We start from the raw sequence: 9,176 nt of genomic DNA, 5'->3' as shown, positions 1-9,176 counted from the left end.
TCTCTGTTTAGGGCCAAATAGCATTCTAGTTTGCTCAGTTTTTTTGTTAATTCTTTCCAATGTGTCAAGTAATTATATTTTTGTTTTCTCGTGATTTGGTTGGGTCTAATTTCTCGCTCTCTCTGTCTCTCTGTCTCAGTAGTATACTGTATGTGTGTGATAGAGGGAGGGAGAGAGAGGGGGAGGGGGGAGAGAGATATACCTGTTTGAGTTTGGCTTAGAGCAACACAACTGTGTGTGTGTGTGTGTGTGTGTCTCTAGGCCGATAAATGTCTGTCCAGCCTTCTTCAAATCAACACGCCTACAGTATAATGAAGATGACTGAGAACACAGAGGGGAAAGAGGGACACTCCTTCCTCACTAAAGAAGGAACCCCTACACTGTCCTCACTAAAGAAGGAACCCCTGCACTCTGTCCTCACTAAAGAAGGAACCCCTGTACTCTGTCCTCACTAAAGAAGGAACCCCTACACTCTGTCCTCACTAAAGAAGGAACCCCTACACTCTGTCCTCACTAAAGAAGGAACCCCTACACTCTGTCCTCACTAAAGAAGGAACCCCTACACTCTGTCCTCACTAAAGAAGGAACCCCTACACTCTGTCCTCACTAAAGAAGGAACCCCTACACTCTGTCCTCACTAAAGAAGGAACCCCTACACTCTGTCCTCACTAAAGAAGGAACCCCTACACTCTGTCCTCACTAAAGAAGGAACCCCTACACTCTGTCCTCACTAAAGAAGGAACCCCTGTACTCTGTCCTCACTAAAGAAGGAACCCCTACACTCTGTCCTCACTAAAGAAGGAACCCCTACACTCTGTCCTCACTAAAGAAGGAACCCCTACACTCTGTCCTCACTAAAGAAGGAACCCCTACACTCTGTCCTCACTAAAGAAGGAACCCCTACACTCTGTCCTCACTAAAGAAGGAACCCCTGTACTCTGTCCTCACTAAAGAAGGAACCCCTACACTCTGTCCCCACTAAAGAAGGAACCCCTACACTCTGTCCTCACTAAAGAAGGAACCCCTACACTCTGTCCTCACTAAAGAAGGAACCCCTACACTCTGTCCTCACTAAAGAAGGAACCCCTACACTCTGTCCTCACTAAAGAAGGAACCCCCTACACTCTGTCCTCACTAAAGAAGGAACCCCCTACACTCTGTCCTCACTAAAGAAGGAACCCCTGCACTCTGTCCTCACTAAAGAAGGAACCCCTACACTCTGTCCTCACTAAAGAAGGAACCCCTACACTCTGTCCTCACTAAAGAAGGAACCCCTACACTCTGTCCTCACTAAAGAAGGAACCCCTACACTCTGTCCTCACTAAAGAAGGAACCCCTACACTCTGTCCTCACTAAAGAAGGAACCCCTGCACTCTGTCCTCACTAAAGAAGGAACCCCCTACACTCTGTCCTCACTAAAGAAGGAACCCCCTACACTCTGTCCTCACTAAAGAAGGAACCCCCTACACTCTGTCCTCACTAAAGAAGGAACCCCTACACTCTGTCCTCACTAAAGAAGGAACCCCTACACTCTGTCCTCACTAAAGAAGGAACCCCTACACTCTGTCCTCACTAAAGAAGGAACCCCTGCACTCTGTCCTCACTAAAGAAGGAACCCCTGCACTCTGTCCTCACTAAAGAAGGAACCCCTGCACTCTGTCCTCACTAAAGAAGGAACCCCTACACTCTGTCCTCACTAAAGAAGGAACCCCCTACACTCTGTCCTCACTAAAGAAGGAACCCCCTACACTCTGTCCTCACTAAAGAAGGAACCCCTACACTCTGTCCTCACTAAAGAAGGAACCCCTACACTCTGTCCTCACTAAAGAAGGAACCCCTGCACTCTGTCCTCACTAAAGAAGGAACCCCTACACTCTGTCCTCACTAAAGAAGGAACCCCTACACCCTGTCCTCACTAAAGAAGGAACCCCTACACCCTGTCCTCACTAAAGAAGGAACCCCTACACTCTGCCCTCACTAAAGAAGGAACCCCTACACTCTGTCCTCACTAAAGAAGGAACCCCTACACTCTGTCCTCACTAAAGAAGGAACCCCTACACTCTGTCCTCACTAAAGAAGGAACCCCTACACTCTGTCCTCACTAAAGAAGGAACCCCCTACACTCTGTCCTCACTAAAGGGCCAATCCTAACTACCTGTTAGTGCTTCATTTTCACTTCATATTGATGTCAACAGGAGACTCAGTGAAAATGTGTATAAATTAGGATTCACCTCTAAGACTCCTTCACAAGCAGTCCAAACACTGCATTAGAATTGTACACACTATTCTAGACTGTGAAGGAGCAAGAACAACAACAACAAATGAAACAAGCTGTCATTCAGTGAAGGTCTTACTGTCAAAGGGATTTCAGGAAGGAAAGGATGACAGAAAGGTTGTCTGTGTGTTCCCATTCAGGGCTTAAACTGACAATCACTCACAGATAAGTGATTTAGGTAAACAAAGTGTGTGTTTGTGTGTGTGTATATTTGTTTTTGTGTGTGTGTGTGTTGGTGTATGTGTGTGTGATTGAGGGTCTGATTGGCTGGCTGGAGAGCGGTCCCAGGTCAGATGGTGTTTCTCTGTATAATAGCTGGGGTAATGTAGCAGAACATTGGACATCGTGTGGCTGTTTCAAGTCATAATGCATAGATGCCACTGTTGAATAGGTCTCGCTCTCTCTCTCTCTCTCTCTCTCTGTCTCTCTCTCTCTCTCTCTCTCTCTCTCTCTCTCTCTCTCTCTCTCTCTCTCTGTCTCTCTCTGTCTCTCTCTGTCTCTCTCTGTCTCTCTCTGTCTCTCTCTCTCTCTCTCTCTCTCTCTCTCTGTCTGTCTGTCTGTCTGTCTGTCTGTCTGTCTGTCTGTCTGTCTGTCTGTCTGTCTGTCTGTCTGTCTGTCTGTCTGTCTGTCTGTCTGTCTGTCTGTCTCTCTGTCTCTCTGTCTCTGTCTCTGTCTCTCTCTCTCTCTTCAGGCGTCATTCTCCCTCCCTCTAACTTCTTCTCTCTCTCTATTGCGTAAGCTCTAGTGTTCTCAAACAGAATAGTGTTGATGTGGAAGCAGGAGAGGGAGAGAACTGATGAGAAACAGAAGGGAAATACAGTGTGGAGGAAAATAGAGAAATGTGTAAGAGACCATCGGTAGCCTTGTTGCTTTCTCCCCCCCACCTCCCTCCCTCTGCCTCATACACCTACATCTTATATAAGACGCCCAAGACAAAGTATCGATAGTGTCTATTTCTCACTCTCCTCTTCCCTCCTTCCTTCCTTCCTCCCCTCCTTCTTTCTTCTCTCTCTCTCCCTCCTTCTCTCCCGCCGTCTCTAATACTCCTCTCTGCCAGCCAGAAATAATTAGCCGTCATTAAAGTAGAGTTATACTGTCTCTGTCAGAGAGGGAGGGAGAGAGGATGAAGGGAGGAATGGAGAGGAGAGGAGGATGATAAACGAGAGCAAGATGGCTGTCGGGAGAGAGGGGAGACCGAGAGGGAGAGGTTGATAAACGAGTGTGCAGGACCTGGTGGAGGAGAAAGAGAGGAGAGAGAGAGAGGGATGGTTTTAAGGGAGTATGTGAGGGGAAAAGAGGGCAAAGAGAGAGGGAGGGATGATAAACGAGAGTGAGGGATGGGTGATGGGGTGAGGGGAGGTTCCAAGAGGGAGAGTGAGAGAGAGAAAGAGAGAGAGGGAGAAGGAAAGTGCAGACATGGAAAAGACTGAAAGATAGATGGATGGAAAGCTGAGACAAGCTGAACGAGGGAATAGAATGTGAAAATAGAGGGAGAGAGAGATGGGTGTTGGGTCGAGGGTTCAGCACGTTAGCTGAATGGATGATGGAGATGGGAAAGCAATGGCCATCTCCCTGACACACTGAGTCTTTAACGGATTTCTGAGATGTCTCCTACTCCCCACACTGCTCAGAGAGAGACAGAGAGACAGAGACTTGCTTTGGCAATGTTACCATATATTTCCCATGCCAATAAAGCCCCTTGAATTGAAATTAGTGTGTGTCACTCCTCTGCTGTTCTCCCTCTCTCTGTGTGTGTGTGTGTGTGTGTGTGTGTGTGTGTGTGTGTGTGTGTGTGTGTGTGTGTGTGTGTGTGTGTGTGTGTGTGTGTGTGTGTGTGTGTTTTCCTGTGTGTGTGTGTGTCCCTCTCCCTCTGCTCTGATTTAATGCTCCTATTGATCCGGGAGCCAATCAGACTGGATCCCTGTAATGATCCGGGAGCCAATCAGACTGGATCCCTGTAATGATCCGGGAGCCAATCAGACTGGATCCCTGTAAACCCCTGCCTTTAAAGAGGTAAAATACTTCACTCCAACAATACTATCTGTCAGGTAAAATACTTCACTTCCAACAATACTATCTGTCAGGTAAAATACTTCACTTCCAACAATACTATCTGTCAGGTAAAATACTTCACTTCCAACAATACTATCTGTCAGGTAAAATACTTCACTTCCAACAATACTATCTGTCAGGTAAAATACTTCACTTCCAACAATACTATCTGTCAGGTAAAATACGTCACTTCCAACAATACTATCTGTCAGGTAAAATACTTCACTTCCAACAATACTATCTGTCAGGTAAAATACTTCACTTCCAACAATACTATCTGTCAGGTAAAATACTTCACTTCCAACAATACTATCTGTCAGGTAAAATACTTCACTTCCAACAATACTATCTGTCAGGTAAAATACTTCACTTCCAACAATACTATCTGTCAGGTAAAATACTTCACTTCCAACAATACTATCTGTCAGGTAAAATACGTCACTTCCAACAATACTATCTGTCAGGTAAAATACTTCACTTCCAACAATACTATCTGTCAGGTAAAATACTTCACTTCCAACAATACTATCTGTCAGGTAAAATACTTCACTTCCAACAATACTATCTGTCAGGTAAAATACTTCACTTCCAACAATACTATCTGTCAGGTAAAATACGTCACTTCCAACAATACTATCTGTCAGGTAAAATACTTCACTTCCAACAATACTATCTGTCAGGTAAAATACTTCACTTCCAACAATACTATCTGTCAGGTAAAATACTTCACTTCCAACAATACTATCTGTCAGGTAAAATACTTCACTTCCAACAATACTATCTGTCAGGTAAAATACTTCACTTCCAACAATACTATCTGTCAGGTAAAATACTTCACTTCCAACAATACTATCTGTCAGGTAAAATACTTCACTTCCAACAATACTATCTGTCAGGTAAAATACTTCACTTCCAACAATACTATCTGTCAGGTAAAATACTTCACTTCCAACAATACTATCTGTCAGGTAAAATACTTCATTTCCAACAATACTATCTGTCAGATAAAATACTTCACTTCCAACAATACTATCTGTCAGGTAAAATACGTCACTTCCAACAATACTATCTGTCAGGTAAAATACGTCACTTCCAACAATACTATCTGTCAGGTAAAATACTTCACTTCCAACAATACTATCTGTCAGGTAAAATACTTAACTTCCAACAATACTATCTGTCAGGTAAAATACTTCACTTCCAACAATACTATCTGTCAGATGTTTTCATAACTCTGAGTCCATAAATTCCTCATCTGTTGTGTAGAGAAATCGATGAATGAAAAAGACAGGGCCAGACTGGCATTGCACGATGGGCCCTGGTCAAAAGTAATGTATTACATAGGGAATAGGGTGTAGGGGATAGGGGTGTAGAGGATAGGGGTGTAGAGGATAGGGGTGTAGAGGATAGGGGGTAGAGGATAGGGGTGTAGGGGATAGGGGGCCATCTTCTCCAGCCAGTCTTCTCTCTGACCCTGCTATATGCTGTCATAAAAACGGTGTCAGATTTGACCCTTCAGAATGGATAATGTAGGAGGACAACAAGGTTTCAGCCCAGGAAGAGAGACAGAAGGAGGGGAAGTCATTTTCCTTTTGAGTCAGAGGCTAGGGTTTAGGAGGGGCTCTAAAACAACGTCAAATTCCTGTCCACAATAGGACTTAATAATGATCATCATAATGTTTATTATAGTATTCTACACTGTACAGCTATGTGTTCAGAGACAGTGATCTGGAGAGAGGGAGAGAGGGGGGGAAGGAGAGAGAGGGGGGGGAGGGAGAGAGTGGGAGGGAGAGAGAGAGGGGGGAGAGGGAGAGAGAGAGAAAAAGAGACAGAGGCTCCTTGTCCAGAAACAATCACTAGCCCCTTCCCTCTAGACATCTGTTGCGATCTGAAATGATTTGATAGGTTTATAAGCAACATGATAATAACTTTACCTTGCCCTCTGATAGTCTAGCTGGAACTTTCGAACATATTGCTCACACCTGTCAATTCCTCTCTATTCATAAAGCGTCTCACAGTGGGAGTGCTGATCTAGGATCAGGCCTCCCGTGTCCATTTAACCTTATGTATTATAATCTGAAAGGCACAACCCTAGACGCTGACCCAAGATCAGCATCTAGGTGCAGCTTCACCCTACACCTCTTCAGTCTCCCCACTCTGGGTGACAGGTGGTTGTGGTCCATCGTGGGCTGGGCTGCTGGGATTGGCTGGGCTCGGTTCCTAGTGTGCGGAGCTGTGCTGTGCTGCTGGGATTGGCTGGGCTGGGTTCCTGGTGTGGGGTTGTACTGCTGGGATTGGCTGGGCTGGGTTCCTGGTGTGTGGAGCTGTGCTGTGCTGCTGGGATTGGCTGGGCTGGGTTCCTGGTGTGGGGTTATACTGCTGGGATTGGCTGGGCTGGGTTCCTGGTGTGTGGAGCTGTGCTGTGCTGCTGGGATTGGCTGGGCTGGGTTCCTGGTGCGCGGCTGTGCTGTAGTCTGAGGTGCTGATTTGTGGAGGAGATGGTGTCAGGGGTCTTAGCTCGGAGCTGGAGAGCTCATCATCATCGTAGTGGTGATCGTCATGTTGCGGATACAAGGACACGCACACTTCAGGAGAAGTATGAAGAATCAGGACGCAGCCCGAGGTGTGAGGGTTCTGGTTGGCTGTGTCGCCTCACCTGTCCTGAGGAATAGGATTAAGAGGTTATTGCCATATAGGTGAGTGGCCAGTGGGGGCTGGTTTCAGACGTTGCTACGCAGTAGCCCCCCCTGTGGGTGTTCTGGCGTACTGCACTCTGACGAGGTCTTGGCTTTGTCCTTGTTGTTGTTGGGCTCGTTGTCCTTGATGATGTCATACTGACGACAGAACAGGAGGATCACACCTGAGGGAGGGAGGGAGGGAGGGAGGGAGGGAGGGAGGGAGGGAGGGAGGGAGGGAGGGAAGGAAGGGAGGGAGGGAGGGAAAGAGAAAGGTGAGTGAGTTATGAAACAGGCTCCTTTATTTCACTGTTTAGAGAGAGAGAGACACACACTAGGCAAGAAGGGCCTTCTATGCCATCAAAAAGAACATACAACTCAACATCCCAATTAGGATCTGGCTAAAAATACTTAAATCAGTTATAGAACACATTGCCCTCTATGGTTGTGAGGTCTGGCTTCCACTCACCTACCAAGAATTCACAAAATGGAACAAACACTCAATTGAGACTGCATGCAGAATTCTGATAAACTCCCATATCCGGTGAAATACCACAGTGTACAGTCACAGCAGCAAGATTTGCGTTCAGTTGCCTGTCATACATACTCTCTCTCTCTTGCCCTTTATGGCTGCGAGGTCTGGCGTCCGCTCACCAACTAAGAATTCACAAAACGGGACAAACACCAAATTGAGACTCTGCATGCAGAATTATGCAAAAATATCTTCTGTGTACAATGTAAAACACCAAATAATGCATGCAGAGCAGAATTAGGCCGTTACCCGATAATTCTCAAAATCCAGAAAAGAGCCGTTAATTTCTACAACCACCTAAAAGGAAGCGATTCCCAAACCTTCCATAACAAAGCCATCACCTACAGAGAGATGAACCTGGAGAAGAGTCCCCTAAGCAAGCTGGTCCTGGGGCTCTGTTCACAAACACAAATCACAGAGCCCCAGGACAGCAACACAATTAGACCCAACCAAATCATGAGAAAACAAAAAGATAATTACTTGAGACATTGGAAAGAATTAACAAAAATACAGAGCAAACTAGAATGCTATTTGGCCCTAAACAGAGAGTACACATTGGCAGAATACCTGACCACTGTGACTGACCCAAACTTAAAGAAAGCTTTGACTATGTACAGACTCAGTGAGCATAGCCTTGCTATTGAGAAAGGCCGCCGTAGGCAGACCTGGCTCTCAAGAGAAGACAGGCTATGTGCTCACTGCCCACAAAATGAGGTGGAAACTGAGCTGCACTTCCTAACCTCCTGCCAAATGTATGACCATATTAGAGACACATATTTCCCTCAGACTACACAGATCTACAAATAATTTGAAAACAAACCCGATTTTGATAAACTCCCATATCTACTGGGTAAAATACCACAGTGTTCCATCACAGCAGCAAGATTTGTGACCTGTTGCCACAAGAAAAGGGCAACCAGTGAAGAACAAACACCATTGTAAATACAATCCATATTTATGTTTTGTACGTTAACTATTTGCACATATATAGACATAATATGACATTTGAAATGTCTTTATTCTTTTGGAACTTCTGTGAGTGTAATGTTTACTGTTCATATTTGTTATTGTTTATTTCACTTTTGTATATTATCTATTTCACTTGCTCTGGCAATGTTAACATATGCTTCCATGACAATAAAAACCCCTTAAATTGAAATTTGAATTGAGGGAGAGAGAGGGAGAGGGAGCGAGAGAGAGATGAAACCCCTCTCCTCTATTCTCTCAGCCCTACTGTAGCTGCTGAGAGCTGCTATCTGTCTCTCTGTCTGTCTGCCTGTAAGCCTGTTTAACTGTCTGGCTGTCTCCCTACCTGCCAGTCTACCTGTCTGTAATCCTGTCTGCCTGTAATCCTGTCTGCCTGCCTGCTAACCTGCCTGTCTACCTGTCTGTCATTCTGCCTGCCTGCCTGTCTGCCTGTAATCCTGTCTGCCTGCCTGCTAACCTGCCTGTCTACCTGTCTGTCGTTCTGCCTGTCTGCCTGTAATCCTGTCTGCCTGCCTGTTTGTCTGCCTGCCTGTGTGCCTGCCTGTCGACCTGTCTGTCTGCCTGTCTCTAATCATGTCTGTCTGTCTGTCTGTCTGTCTGTCTGTCTGTCTGTCTGTCTGTCTGTCTGTCTGTTTGTCTGCCTGCCTGTGTGCCT

General features: G+C 45.7%; 1 long non-coding RNA gene across 1 annotated transcript in view; it reads left to right on the top strand.

Moving 5' to 3' along the window:
* Positions 1–2,138, top strand: part of LOC120022566 — a 9,316-nt gene extending 7,178 nt beyond the window's left edge. Inside the window, exon 2 of the long non-coding RNA XR_005472616.1 lies at positions 262–2,138. This is a non-coding gene — a long non-coding RNA (uncharacterized LOC120022566). The remainder of the gene's footprint in view (positions 1–261) is intronic.
* The last annotated feature ends 7,038 nt before the right edge of the window (positions 2,139–9,176 follow it).

This window comes from Salvelinus namaycush, chromosome 27, assembly GCF_016432855.1.
Source record: "Salvelinus namaycush isolate Seneca chromosome 27, SaNama_1.0, whole genome shotgun sequence".
Taxonomy (NCBI): domain Eukaryota; kingdom Metazoa; phylum Chordata; class Actinopteri; order Salmoniformes; family Salmonidae; genus Salvelinus; species Salvelinus namaycush.
The sequence above is the reverse complement of the archived record's forward strand: the minus strand, read 5'-3'. Positions and strand labels throughout refer to the sequence as shown.